Genomic DNA, 15,419 nt, shown 5'->3' with positions numbered 1-15,419 from the left:
TTTTTTTAATTCGAACTTTTTCTACATTTTTCTCCACTCTGTCTGGGACCCTCTATTGTGATCCCTGTCAGAGTAGTCAGTGGTGATAACCAGGCACCATATAGTTGTTCTGGGCTCAGTCTGGTGGAGGTTGTGGTAGTTGTGGCCCCTCAGTCCTTTAGACTAATCTTTCCCTTGTGTCTTTAGTCCTCTTCATTCTTCTTTGCTCCAGCTGGGGTGGGAACAGTGATGTATCTTTGATGGTCACTTTCAGGCTTTTAAGACCCCAGTCGCTACTCACTGCAGTTAGATGTAGAACGTTTTCTTTATAGACTATGTTATGCAAATAGAGCTAGATGTCCCCGAGACCATGGTCCCCAGCCCTCAGCTCAGTAGCTCAGTCATTCAGGGAGTTTGGACATGTCTGTGAAGCTTCTATGACTTTGCCCTGGTCAAGTTGTGCTGACTTCCCCAGTATTCTGTACTGTCCTACTCTTCACCCAAGTTACCACTCGTCTACTCTCTAGTTAGTGTTTTTTTTTTCCCTTCCCTTCCCCTCCTTTGTAATATCAATGCATCTTGATTGCATGTTTGATCAATTTCAGAGTGCAGAAGTTGATAAAATTCTTCAGCTTCATCTTTGCCATTAGTGGTTGGTGTATAAATTTGAATAATAGTCATATTAACTGGTCTTCCTTGTTGGCATATGGATATTATCCTATCACTGACAGCGATGTACTTCAAGATAGATCTTGAAATGTTCTTTTTGACAATGAAAGAAACGCTGTTCTCTGTAATTTTTCATTCCTGGCATAGTAGACCATATGATTGTCTGATTCAAAATGGCCAATACCAGTCCATTTCAGCTTATTAATGCTTAGGATATTGATCTTCAAGCATTTATTTCATTTTTGAAAACTTCTAATTTTTCTAGATTCATATCTTCGTGCATTCCACATTCTGATTACTAACGAATGTTTGCAGCTGTTTCTTCTCATTTTGAGTCGTGCCACATTGGCAAATGAAGGTCATGAAAGCTTTACTCCATCTATGTCATTAAAAATGACTCTACTTTGAGGAGGTAGCTCTTCCCCAGTCATATTTTGAGTGCCTTCCAGCCTGAAGGGCTCATCTTCCGGCACTATATCCGACAATGTTCCACTGCTATTCATGAGGTTTTCACTGGCCAATTTTTAAAGAAATAGATTGCCAGCTCCTTCTTAGTCTGTCTTAGTCTGGAAGCTCCACTGAAAACTGTCCACCATGGGTGACCCTGCTGGTATTTGAAATATCAGTGGCATAGCTTCCAGCATCACAGCAACATGCAAGCCACCACCATATGACAAACTGACAGATGAGTGGTGGCTATAGGCAGTAGTAATATAAATATTTATAAATGAAATCATAAAGATGAATATAGAGGCATTAATTTTATTTCTTATTGTGGAAGGACTTTTGAAGAATAAAAGCAATAAGAGAAATCACAAAGGAAAGTTATAGATTTTGACTACATACAAATTAAAAACTTCAGTATATAAAAAGCCAGAAAAATAAAAGGCAAATATACTGCAGAAAATGTCTTCAGTAAACATGAGAAAGGAATAATAACTCTATGATAGATGAAGAGCTACAACTGATAGGACTTTAATGCTCCTATAAAACATGGGCAAAAGACAATGGACATTTTTAGATACTTCACAGATGAAGAAACATAAATGGCTAATAAACATAAAAGAGTGTTCAGCCTCAAGAGTAATTAAATGTAAATTAAAATGAGATATCTTTTGCTTGTCAAATTAAATTTTTTTAAAAAACAGAATATTAAATACTGGTCATAGTCAGATTAAAAGGGGCCTTCTCATGTCTTATACATGGGATTAAATTGGTAAAATTTTTCTAGAAAGTAATTTGATAATGTACATCAAGAGCCATAAAATGTTCACACTGTTTAACTTGATATATACAGGATCTTCTTCATAGTCTTATTTATACTAAAATGAAAACTATCCTAATGTGTAATCACGGAAAAATAGTTAAAAATTATATTGCATAAAATGGAATATTAAAATGATGCTTATTTAGCTTTGAATAATATGAGAAGATGCTCATAAGATATTAAGTGAAAAATGCAAGACAAATCTATGTAAATAATATTATCTTAAGTATATATATACTTTTATTCTTTATAATTTTCCATATTTTTCCAAGTTCTAGAACAAGTATGTATTACTTTTATAATCAGGGACAAAATTCCTACTAAATATAATTTTATGAAAGGATATCCTTCAAAACGCTATCATAGGACCAAGAAGCTGAAAAGATCACATGACCATAGAACCATATTTTCTTTATTAAACAAAAGGGACTAGAAAATCCTGACAGAACTGACAGATATAGCTTCCATATGGTCTATCTAGAGACTGCTAAGTGAAACATAAGAATAATTCCACTTCACAGGTGTACAGGGCTTTTCCAGCCATGGTTCTCTGGATGTGTAGGGCACCCTTCCTGTGGTGCTGTTCTTGCCCCCCTCTCCCCACCCTACTGCACGGCTGGTCTCTCCAGGGAGCCTTTTCACACCACTGTAGCCTCTGCCACCATCTCTTCCTCCCACTGCTTGTATTACTTAGTTGGTTGGCATTTATCATACACCACTTTATATTGTGGCTTATCTTTTTATTGGTATATTTTGCCTACTTAATTGGACTATAATCCCTTCAAGGTTAACACTGCCATACAAAAGTCTTCATAAATGTCAGTGGATGACAGAGTTGAAAGCATCTAACAAATGCTGTATTAATCATTTTGACCATTCCTGAGAAAAAAGGATTCCTACTCACATTTTATGGAGGCGAAAAGTGATGTCCAGAAGAGTTCATTTACTTCCCTTATATTCTTGAGCTGAACCAAAATGGACTGACAATGCTCCTCTCCTGACCAGATCAGGCAGGCTCTTGGCAAATCAAAGTACATACATAATCCCTTTAGTCATACTGGTTGCTAATCAGCATATTAGTATTGATTAATTCTTGCAGGCTCATGGCAGCTGGAGAATAGGGCTGTGACATTAGCCCACTAAATATACAAGATGAGATTAAACTGAACTTTCTCTAAGATGGAAAATGACCTTTTGGATACTTTACTCTGAGGACAAGGGGGAAGTAAAATGACATCTTGGCAATGATTTGTCCATTCTATCTTGAATTCAGACTTCCAAAATCACTAAATATTTGTTTTCAAATATAATGTAACTTTCAACACACTATTCTGCAAGATGACTACCAACAAATTCAAGCATTTTTAGGTTCTACAGAGATCCCATGGAAACTTCATACCAGCACTGTCCCTGTCTCTGAATTGTTCTGACATGTTTGGTCCATGATGACTCAATCAATTAGCAATGCTATTCCACAGGCAAAGTGGCTGGGATTTCTGTGACTCAGCAGAAGGATCTTGAAAGATGTGGTTATTTTCTTGGCAACTTTTGAGTTGTCATCTAACCAGATCTACTACAAACAGATAAATAGTGGGATTGTACACAAAGAGGGTCACCAGAATTCAGGGGATGTTGGACAGTCTTAGTTTCTCCTATAATATTCCAGGTGATTCAATTGCTCTTTGGCAAAGTCTACACACTATTAATGCAGATTACTAGTCTCATATTTAAACAGCAGAGTAGTCACAGTTTTCTTCTCTTCTGGAACGATTTTCTACTTGCTGGATAGAAAGATGATATGAGCATAAACTCTAACCATAGTCAATATTTTCTGAGGCTTCAAGGTAGAAATGTAGCTTGTAAAAGAAAAAGGCATAGTGTCCCAAGGAGAACAGAAAAAAGTGGAAGCTCTAGTGCTGGGTAGAGGTTATCCAGGTAGTTCATTCATTGATTCATTCATTCATAATTATTTATGAAGCACATACGAGGTGACAGGCATGTTAGGCAGTGGGAATGCAAACACATTAAAGTTCAGTATATCACTAAGATGGGAATTTGACGAAGGTAGGAAAGTATGGGTGTTGGGTGACAGGTATCCACTGTATGTTTACACAAATAATGAACACTTTCTACGTTTGTTTGCCAACAGCAACATGTTAAAAAAAAAAAAAATCTGGCATTGTGGTGCTTATGAAAATATTGGGGGGGGGGAGGCACAGTTGGCAAACAAATGTAGAAAGTGTGCATTATTTTCCTAAAAATATGGTAGTAATTGGAGTACTACCTCCTTTACCTCTGATTGCGGATTTTTATTATTGGCCAAATATACTTTTCTCTTAGAGAATATAATCAGGGGGTTGAAAATGTACATATGCAAATTCCAAATCAAACCTGTTTAACAGAAAAAGAGGGCAACCACTACAGGGAAACAAAGACTCTGTAGATATCCATAAAATATTCAAAGAAGCCAACATGTACATTTTGAACAAAACACACAGAAAACTGTAAAGCTGACAATAAATGAAGTAAAGTCTCTAGTTGACAATATAAAGCAAGCTACATGGCCAAGAGAATTTAAAGTGTTCCAGAGTCAACCCTGCCCTTCTTACTACCCACCCCACCTCCCAGTCTGACCTCTGAATCTCTGTGTGATTGCCAGTTTGTGCTGAACTTCTCATACTACGACTTTTTGATATCTGTTCTGTGTAATATATTTTTATAGGGTTTGACATTGTGGTGGCAGGAGCTGTAAACTGAGTATTCCTTGGAGGTTGCTGACTTGAAGTATGGGTGGAGAAGAGGCAGGAGAGAATCAAGGTTGGGAAAAAAGAGAAGGAAGCAAAAATTTCTCTCACTTTTGGACTTGGGAATCATTTCCTTCTTTTTTTTAAAAAAAAAATAGCTTAATTGAAATACAATCCACATACCATACAATTTATCCACTTAAAATGTACAATTCAATGGTTCTAGGATGTTCACAGTTTTAGAACATTTTCTTCACTCCAAAAAGAAACTCCATACCTGCATTCTGTCACTCCCAATTGCCCCGATGCCCACCCAGCCCCTGGCAATCATGAATCTATAATTTTTGTCTCTATGGATTTGCCTATTCTGGCCATTTCATATAAATGGAATCAGAAAATATGTGGTCTTTTGAGTTTGGCTTCTTTTGCTTAGCACAATATTTTCAAGGTTCATCCATGTTGTAGCATTATCAGTACTTCATTCCTTTTTATTGCCAAATAGGAGCCCTAGCTGCGTACTGGTTAAGAGCTCTGCTGCTAACCAAAAGGTCAGCAGTTTGAATCCACCAGCTGCTCCTTGTAAACCCTATGGGGCAGTTCTATGTTCCATTGTACAGATATTTTATTTATCCATTTATCAGTTGATGGGCATTTGGGTTGTTTCCACTTTTTGGCTATTATGAATAATGCTGCTATGAACATTCATGTATAGGTTTTTGTGTGGATGTATGCTTCATTGCTCTTGGGCATATACCCAGAGGTGGACTTGCTAGGTCATATGGTAACTCCACGTTTAACTTTTTGAGAAACTTCCAAACTGTTCCCCAAAGCAGCTGCATCACTTTTACATTCTCACCAGTAATATATGAGGATTTCAATTTCTCCACATCCTTACCAACACATTTTATTGCCTGTCTTTATTATAACCAAACCAAATCCACTGTCATCGAGTGGATTCTGACTCATAGCGAACCTCTAGGACAAGAAGAACTGCCCCTATAGAGTTTCCAAGGCTGTAAATCTTTATAGAAGCAGACTGCCACATCTTTCTCCTGCTGAGCAGCTGGTAGGGTTGAACCACTGACCTTTTGGTTAGCAGTTGAGTGCTTAACCACTGCACTACTAGGTTTTTTTTTTTTTTTTTTAATTATAGCCATCCTATAATTCTCATCTTCCATAAGCGAGACCCAGGTTCAATTCCTGGCCAATGCACTTCATGTGCGGCCACTACCAGTCAGCCAGTGGAGGCTTGTGTGTTGCTATGATGCTGGATAGGTTTCAGTGGAGATTCCAGGCTAAAACAGACTAGGAAGAAAGGCCTGGTGATCTACCTCTGAAAATCAGGTTGGACTCACAACTGAGCATGAGAATGGCACAGGACTGGGCACTGTTTCATTCCATTGTGTATGGGATTGCCAAGAGTCATGGCCGACTGGATGGCAGCTAACAACAATAGTGAGTGTGAAGTGGCATTTCTTATGGTTGATTTGCATTTCCCTAATAACCAATGATGTTGAGCATTTTTTCATGTGCTTATTGCCCATTTGTATATATTCTTTGAAGAAATACATATTCAAATCCTTTGCCCATTTAAAAAATGCAGTTGTCTTTTTATCATTGAGTTGTAAAAATTCTTTATATACAGGCAGTCCCTGGATTACAAATGAGTTCCATTCCTAAATCTGTATTTAAGTCGAATTTGTACGTAAGTCAGAACAGTTAGGTATGGTTCCTATCTAATGTCAGTTAGTCAAATGTTTGTCTTAGTATATAGTGTACCTTTCTATGCATAAAAAACATTTAAGAAACACTTCTAGATACTCTAAAACATCTTTAATAATAATATGTTGTTGTTAGGTGCCATCAGGTTGGTTCCAACTCATAGTGACCCTATGCACAGCAGAACAAAACACTGCCTGGTCCTGTGCCATCCTCACAATCGTTATTATGCTTGAGCCTATTGTTGCAGCCACTGTATCAATTCATCTCATTGAGGGTTTTCCTCTTTTTCGCTGACCCTCTACTTTGTCAAGCATGATGTCCTTCTCCAGGGACTGGTCCCTCCTGATACATGTCCAAAGTATGTGAGATGTAGTCTCACTATCCTTGCTTCTATGGAGCATTCTGGTTGTACTTTTTCCAAGACAGACTTGTTCGTTTTCCTGGCAGTCCATGGTATATTCAATACTCTTCACCAACACCATAATTCAAAGGAGTCAATTCTTCTTCGGTCTTCCTCATTCATCGTCCAACTTTCACATGCATATGAGGCGATTGAAAACCTTAGTTTTCAAGGTGACGTCTTTGCTTTTTAACATTTTAAAGAGGTCTTCTGCAGATTTGCCCAGTGCAATGTGTCTTTTGTTTTCTTGACTGCTGCTTGCAATGGGTGTTGTTTGGGGATCCAAGTAAAATGAAATTATTATTATTATAATATAGTATTATTATATTATTACATAATAATAATAATGTTTTCATATGTGTCACAAAGTAGCATACAAACCATTGTATGTATCTCGAATTTGTTTGGCTGCTAACCAAAAGGGCAGCAATTTGAATCCTCCAGCCGCTCTTTGGAAACCCTATGGGGCAGTTCTACTCTGTCCTATAGGGTCACTATGAGTCGGAACTGACTGGATGGCAACGGGTTTGTTTTTTTTTAACTCCTCACTTATTGACATGGTTAGGTTCCAAAGACCAGGTCATTATGCGAAAATCAGCATTATGTGAGACACGGGGCCATGCCACATCTTTAGCGTCAGTGTCCCACCCCTCCCCCCGTCACACACCACCTGTCTGGTGCTTGTGGTGTTTTTTAGGATGTGCGGGGTACACTGGGTCCCCCTTCCCCATCACGCTTTCCTCACCACCACAGAGCCCGCGGGGGTTGGGGGGGGTGGTGATGGTGGTAGTCGGGGGTTGCGTGCTGCCTCCAGAGCAGCAGGGGTCCACCATCACCTGACTGTGCTCCAGACCTCTGTACAGGCCCCCAAGCTTCACCTCTCCACCTTCCTGCTCCCCTGGCCTGAAAGCGGGCCTCACTGGCGAGCAGCTCCTGGGCGTGCGGGCAGGTTAGCCCTGGCCTCCTGGGCCCGGTGGAGGATGGGGAGGTGGCAGAGAGGCCATTTCCAAGCCCACTGCCCGACTGCTGCGGCCCCGGCTCCCATTGCCTCCTCATGGTCTGGCCACCCTTGCCTCCTGCATACTGCCTGTCTGCCCTATGCTCACTGCAGGCCTGGCTCCTCTGACCAACCAGGGTAATACGAACTGCCAGCAGCTCATATGGCCTTGCTCCCTCTTGCAAACGTTGCCCTCCTCCTCCTCCTTCTCATCTCATCTTAGCTCCTCATTAATGCATAAAATAGATAGTAGATTTTTTACTATTGTTGTAAATGTGAAATGTTGGATAATGAGAGTCGATAAGTGAGGAGTAGGTGTAATAAGCTTTACAGGGGTTAGTCTGTAACTAGGGGTTGTATGTAAGTCGGACATTCGTAACCTGGGGAATGCCTGTATTCTGGATATAAGTCCTTTATTAGATATATTATTTGTAAATATGTTCTCCCATTCTTTGGGTTGTCTTTTCACTTTCTTGATGGTATTGTTTGCGGCACAAAAGTTTTTAATTTTGATGAAGTCCAACTTATCTATTTTTTTATTTTGTTGCTTGTGCTTTTGGTGTCATATCTAAGATGTACTCCTGTGTTTTTATCTAAGAGTTACGGTTTTAGCTCTTACATTTAGGTCTATGATCCCTTTTGCAATGATTTTTGTGTACATTGTATAGAAGGTTCCAACTTTATTTTTTGCATGTGGATATCCAGTTGTTCTAGCACCATTTGATGAAAATACTATTCTTTCCCCATTGTGTTGTCTTGATACATTCATTAAAAGTCAATTGACCATAAATGCTGTTAGGTGCTGTCAAGTCGGTTCTGACTCATAGCAACCCTATGTACAACAGAAGGAAATGTAAGGGTTTATTTCTGGAGTTTCAATTCTGTTCTACTGATCTATATGTCTATCCTTATGCCAGTACCACACAGTCTTGATTATTATAGCTTTGTAGTAAGTTTTGAAATCAGGAAGTGTGAGTTCTCCAACTTCGTTCTTTTTCAAGATTGTTTTGACGATTCTGGATCACTTACATTTCTATGTGAATTTTAGGATCAGCTTATCAATTTTGGGGCCCTGGTGGTGCCAGTGGTTAAGTGTTCACCTGGTTACCAAAAGGTCGGCAATTCGAATCCTTGGAAACCCTATGGGACAGTTCTACTCCGTCTTATAGGGTCACTATGAGTCAGAATTAACTCGACGGTAATAGGTTTTGTTTTGTTTTTTTAAATCAATTTCTATAAAGAAGCCAGCTGGGATTCTGATAGGGATTGCACTGACACTATAGAGCAATGTGGGGAGTGCTGTCATCTTAACAATGTTAAGTCTTCTAATCCACGAACATGAGATATATTTAGGTCTTCTTTAATTTCTTTAAACATATTTTGTAGTTCTTACAGTATAAATCTTGCACTTTGTTAAATTTATTCCTAAATATTTCATTCATTTTGATGCTATTATAAATGAAATTGTTTTCTTAATTTCATTTTCAGACTGTTCACTGATAATATACAATAGATTTTTGTGTATTGTTTTGAATATTAATCTTGTGTCTGACAACCTTGCTGAACTTGTTTATTAGTTCCAAATTGTTTTTAGTGGATTCTTTAGGATTTTACATATACAAGACCATGTCATCTGCACATAAAGATAGTTTTACTTTCCTTCCTTTCCAATCTGGATGACTTTTATTTCCTTTTCTTGCCTAATTGCCGTAGCTAGAACCTCCAATACAATGCTGCGTAGAAGTGGCAAGAGTGGACATCCTTATCTTGTTCTTGATTTTAGAGGAAAGCCTTTGCTTTTTGGGTGGTTTTGATGCTGTCTTCAAGGGGAGAAAATGAATAACACATACAATATATCCAAAAGGGGAAAATGCCTTTAAACTCCTATTCTCCAGACTGTTAGAGCCTAAAACAGAAACTTCTAATTTAAAACCCTCTGAGAAAAATTAATATATAAAGCAATGCTAAAATAAGTAGTGCCCAAACTAACTGTTGAAGAAATACCAGAACATGCATAGGAGTGACCTATTTATATTCCCAATAACCTTTACTCCAAGATCGTCTTGAGCACTGATGTTAGCAAAACATCACACAAAGGATGAGACTGTCCATGAGAGTTCACTTGAGATTAGCAGTGAGAGCTACTGGACAGATCCCTGGCCTGTAACCATCTGTCTCAACAGGGATAGCCACTTACCAGCCTGCTTACTGACAGTACGATAGTGTACGATAGAGAAAAAAAAAAAGAAACACATCTAAACCATTAAGTATAAAAGGAGAAATACTTATGCTGTATGTCTATCACAGCTCTTTTTAATAATTACCCATTGCCACTGAGTCAATTCCAACTCATAACAACCTTACAGGACAGGGTAGAACTGCCTCATCGGGTTTCTAAGGCTGTAATCTTTACGGAAGTAGACTGCCACATCTTTCTCCCACGCAGTGGCTGGTGGGTTCGAACCACTCACCTTTGGTTAGCAGTCGAGTGCTTAATCGCTGTGCTACTAGGCTACTTTTTTAATAATTAGACTTGAATAATCAAGGAACTGAACTCATATTCCCCCTAAATCTTTTCCTTCTTTTCTGTTCCATATCTAAATAAACAGCACCATCATTCTAGTTGCTCATGCTAGAAATCTGGGTGCATGTTCGTATGTTCATGTGTTTGTTGGTTCATTCACTCAAAAATTATTTAAATATCTAATATGCTAGATACTAAGAATGCAATAAAAACAAAACAGATAGCTTCACAAACAAAACAGAGCCTTCATAGAACTTATGGTTTACTCACTAGATATCATTCTTGATTCTTTCTTCTTCCTTGCCTCTCAGTCTTTCACCAAATATTGGCAATTGTATTTCCTTCTCATCTATCAATTTTTCTTTAAGCTGGAGTTGACTCAATGGCAATGGATTTTGGTTTTGGATTTACTGCTACTATAGCAGCTCGAGGTGCTATTTTTTTTTTTTTCCACATCTAAACTACTGCAAAAACCTCCAGTTTATTCTTTCTCATTCAATTGTTACTTCCTCCAATCTGTAGTCAGTGATTTTTTAAAAAATCTGATTACTTCAGTGCTGTGCTTAAAACTCACCAATGGTTTATCATTGTTCTTTAGACAAAAATTTAATATGGCCTACAAAGCCAGGATCTGGCCCATCTACAACCTCACCATTTATCCATATCTCTAAGCTCTAAACATACTGGATTCTTTCAGTTCCTCAAATGTTCAAGTCATTATCACGCCTCGTCTTTCAAGTCTCAGTTTAGATGCCGCTTCCTCAACTCCTCCATATTAGGCTAGATCTCTATAAATTATGCTTCCATAATACTTTATACTTACCCTTTCATAGCATCTGTCATACTCGTTATTCTACGTTGCCTGTTTTGTTTTTTAGAATGTAAACTCCATGAGAGCAAGGTCTGTAGTTTTCATTATTACAACTGCAGTTCCTAGCATGTGGTAATACTCAGTATGAGTTAACTGACTGACATTCTGAATAGTCTAATTTAGGAAGCAGTTGTTTCTCTGTCACTAGAGACAGAGCTAAAAGGATATGGAATACTTGATAAGAAGTTAGACTACATTTCTTGTTGTAAATCAATGAAGGCAGAAAGCTGAAAGAGATGATCTTCTAAGAGCCAGTTTTGCTGAGGCTTCTGAGTTTCCATAGTACAGTTCACCATGGTGTGATCCGTATTTCACATCTTAATAGCTATTTGCCTATGGAGGCAAGTGGCCAATATGGCACCAAACATACATTTCTAAAAGAGGATAATAAAACCTACTACCTAGAAATGCAGAAGGTAGGACTTTGTGCTGTAGGACAAACATCCATTGTCATCAAGAAGATACAGAGAATTTTTCCGAGTTATGTTCTGTGGGGTAGTTATTTGGTCAATCTTATCTCTATCTCAGGAGTGAAGAAGTGGGAAGACAAGACATGGGCAGGTACTGTGAGTTGTACTACTGCTACCACCATGTGTACAAGACAGGGAATTATGACCCCTACTTTGATGATTCGGAAGCCTTTGAAGGTATAGCAATAGAATGCCTAAAGAAATAAGGGAAGGAATTCAGCAGAGACTACTGCCTAAAAGAAATATAAGGACACTAGGAATGCTGTCATTATAATACTGCCATGCAGTTAATTACTTTTATGTGTGGCCTTTCTAGCCACGGTCTTGTAATTCCCACCCAGGAGATTGGGCGGGACTATGTGATAGGGTAATTGTGGCCTACCAAGGGGACTGGTCAGTTTTGCCTTAAAAGAGAGCCAATTCCAGAGCAGAGAGGAAGATCCTACCACCATCAAGGAAGAATAGCCAGGAGCAGAGAGCACGTCCAGGATCCCTGTGCTGAGAAGCTCATAGAAGCAGGAGATGGAGAGATAGAGAGAACAAGATGTAACCCTGAAGACGGTGATAAGTGGTGGCAGGAGAGACCTGGCAGCAGGAGATGGCACAGTGCGTTTCCCAACCCATGGAGAGAGAAAGTTGAGTGCCTTTGGGCAGAGGCCTAGGGCCAGGGAGAGGCGTACCTGTGAGGACTGCTGGGGACAGGCTGTCCTGATGAAAGAACTGTGTCCTGAGTGTTCCTGAGCCTGAATTATAACTGTTACTTCCCTTATAATAAACTCGATAATCATGAGTATGGTCTTTGAGTTCTGTGTGGCCATTGTAATGAATTATCGAACCCAGAAGAGAAATAGAGTGTTGTGTGAGGGATGGTTGGTGGCATGATTAGTAAAGATGGTGGACAGATTAGTAAAGATGGTGGCTTGTCTGGCCTCTGCCTCATAGGAGTCAGTCTTGCGCTATTGATCTTGGTTCTCCTTCCCCGTTATTGGGTTGGAGGAGGTCAGACACTGTTCCCACACCGTGATTACAGCTGGTGTCAGAAGTGGGATTCTCTGCACTGGCTCCAGACTCATGAAAGCATGGAACTTTGTAAGAGACAGAATGAAGGGGCTTGGAAGTGAAACTTTTGATTCTTGGATGGTTGCTTTGGTTGTTACCTGTAATGGCTGAAATGCTGCAGCTGAGAGGCCTGGGGCCAAAGTCAGGCCAGATAAGCAGGATGACTGATGGAGGCCAGGGTCTTCTGGTTCCACCCAGCCAGAGGCCAAATATGAATGGGAAAATAGTTAAGGTGTAGAGAAGACTAAACTGGAATGTTTTAAAAGGGTCATGCGTTTAGGATTATGTGTTTATCTGAATGTACTATGGATATTGAATGTTTCTCCTACCTAATGTAAAGCAGACCTAAAAAGTATGCCTGTTGTTGTTGCTGTTGTTAGGTGCTGTCAAGTTGGTTCCAACTCATAGCGACCCTATGTACAACAGAACAAAACATTGCCTGGTCCCGCACCATGCCCACAATTGTTGTTATGCTTGAGCCGATTGTTGCAGCCACTGTGTTGATCCATCTTGTTGAGGGTTTTCTTCTTTTTCCTTGATCCTGTATTTTACACCAATCATGATGTCCTTCTCCAGGGTCTTATCCCTCCTGACAACATGTCCAAAGTATGTAAGACGTAGTCTTGCCATACTTGCCTCTAAGGAGCATTCTGGTTGTACTTCTTCCAAGACAGATTTGTTTATTCCTTTGGCAGTCTGTGGTATATTCAATATTCTTCGCCAGCACCACAATTCAAAGGTGTCAACTCTTCTTTGGTCTTCCTTATTCATTGTCCAGCTTTCACATGCATATGATGCGACTGAAAATACTATGGCTTGCGTCAGGTGCACCTTAGTCTTCAAGGTGACATCTTTGCTTTTCAACACTTTAAAGAGGTCTTTTGCAGCAGATTTTCCCAATGCAATATGTTGTTTGATTTCTTAACCGCTGCTTCCATGGTTGTTGATTATGAGTTCAAGAAAAATAAAACCCTTGACAATTTCAATATTTTATCTCTTTACCACAATGTTGCTTATTGGTCCAGGTGTGAGGATTTTTGTTTTCTTTATGTTGAGGTGTGATCCATACTGAAGGCTATAGTTGTTGATCTTCATCAGTAAGTGCTTCGAGTCCTCTTCACTTCCAGCAAGCAAGGTTGTGTCATCTGCATATCGCAGGTTGTTAATGAGTCTTCCTCCAATCCTGATGCCCTGTTCGTCTTCATATAGTCCAGCTTTTTGGATTATTTACTCAGCATACAGACTGAATAGGTATGCTGAAAGGATGCAACCCTGATGCACACCTCTCCTGACTTTAAACCATGCAGTATCCCCTTGTTCTGTCTGAATAACTGCCTCTTGATCCATGTACAGGTTCCTCATGAGCACAATTAAGTGTTCTGGAATTCCCATTCTTTGTGATGTTATCCACAGTCTGTTATGATCCACACAGTTGAACACCTTTGCATAGCCAATAAAATACAGGTAAACATCTTTCTGGTATTCTCTGCTTTCAGCCAGGGTCCATCTGACATCAGCAATGATATCCCTGGTTTCACATCCTCTTCTGAATCCGTCCTGAATTTCTGGCAGTCAGTATACTGCTGCAGCTGCTTTTGAATGTTCTTCAGCAAAATTTTACTTGCGTGTGATAGTAATGATATTATTCAATAATTTCTGCATTCGATTGGATTTTTTTTTTAATGTATGCTAGAAATGAATATTGGATATAATAGATTACAGAGAGCATACAACTCCACCGTAAGCCAATACTTGATTGGATATGCCAAAAGGGGAACTAGGAATTGCCTCATGGAAACACACGCAGTTGGCTTGAATACAGTAGTCCTGTGTATAGAATGGGGGCTTAGGTTGAAAACCTGAGCCCCCCCCCAGATTTGCATTTAAAAAGACATACAGAACCACCCAGAACTGCTGAGAAAATAGAAGATTTGCATTTGAAGGAAGAATTTAGAGAAAAAAAGTGGCTGTTTTACTTTTTGAATTTCGAGCAAGAGGTTTGCTGTTGGATGCATTGAGGCAGGAAAAGTCAGTGCCTGTTGGAAGGAACTTCTTCCAGGACTGGAAGTTAAAGACAGCCAGTGACTAGATAGCGTGGTCTGCTCGCCTGTATAACCACCTGGGTCCACTAATGAGTGGAAGTGGGGAAGTGCAGCAATAAAGAGACATGCTTAGTTCGGACATGTTCCATTGGCACCCATTGATCCAGCCCACGGGGGCTGGAGATGAGAGAGAGGAAGGGCTGGCTGGTCAGAAGTGAAAGGAATTGTTGGACTCCTGAAGTTTACCGGTGGAACCCACTGACCTAGCCTAAGGGGCTAAGGATGAGAGAGTGTGAAGGGGCTGTCTAAAGTGCTGGGAGGCTGCTACCCACTGTGACCTAGCTCGGATGGCTAGGGATGAGTTGACCAGAACCCAACTGAATGAAGAGAAAGATGTTTGACACTGTGAGCTGGTCTAGATTGCTGCAATTTGATGGCTTGCTCTGGACCGGACTTTTCTTCTTTGGTATAGTAGGTAGGCATTTACTCAATGCCTCAGAATTTGTCAGAGGTTACTCAGCCTTCTGAATTGTCTGAACTGCATAAAATTGATTTCTTTTTCTCGAATATTGGTAGTATTACATGGCTCAACCTAATAGTTTTACCAAGTTATTTAGGTTAGATACCAAGGGACAGTAAGACTAACCTGTTTCACATTATTTAAAACTGTCCATT

At 39.6% G+C, this 15,419-nt stretch overlaps 1 protein-coding gene across 3 annotated transcripts in view; it reads right to left on the bottom strand.

The window, feature by feature from the left end:
- The window catches only part of EXOC6B (exocyst complex component 6B), a 738,950-nt gene that overhangs the window by 73,049 nt on the left and 650,482 nt on the right, over positions 1-15,419 (bottom strand). The window lies entirely within an intron of this gene.

Source organism: Trichechus manatus, unplaced genomic scaffold (assembly GCF_000243295.1).
Source record: "Trichechus manatus latirostris isolate Lorelei unplaced genomic scaffold, TriManLat1.0 scaffold00004, whole genome shotgun sequence".
NCBI classification, from domain to species: domain Eukaryota; kingdom Metazoa; phylum Chordata; class Mammalia; order Sirenia; family Trichechidae; genus Trichechus; species Trichechus manatus.
The sequence above is the reverse complement of the archived record's forward strand: the minus strand, read 5'-3'. Positions and strand labels throughout refer to the sequence as shown.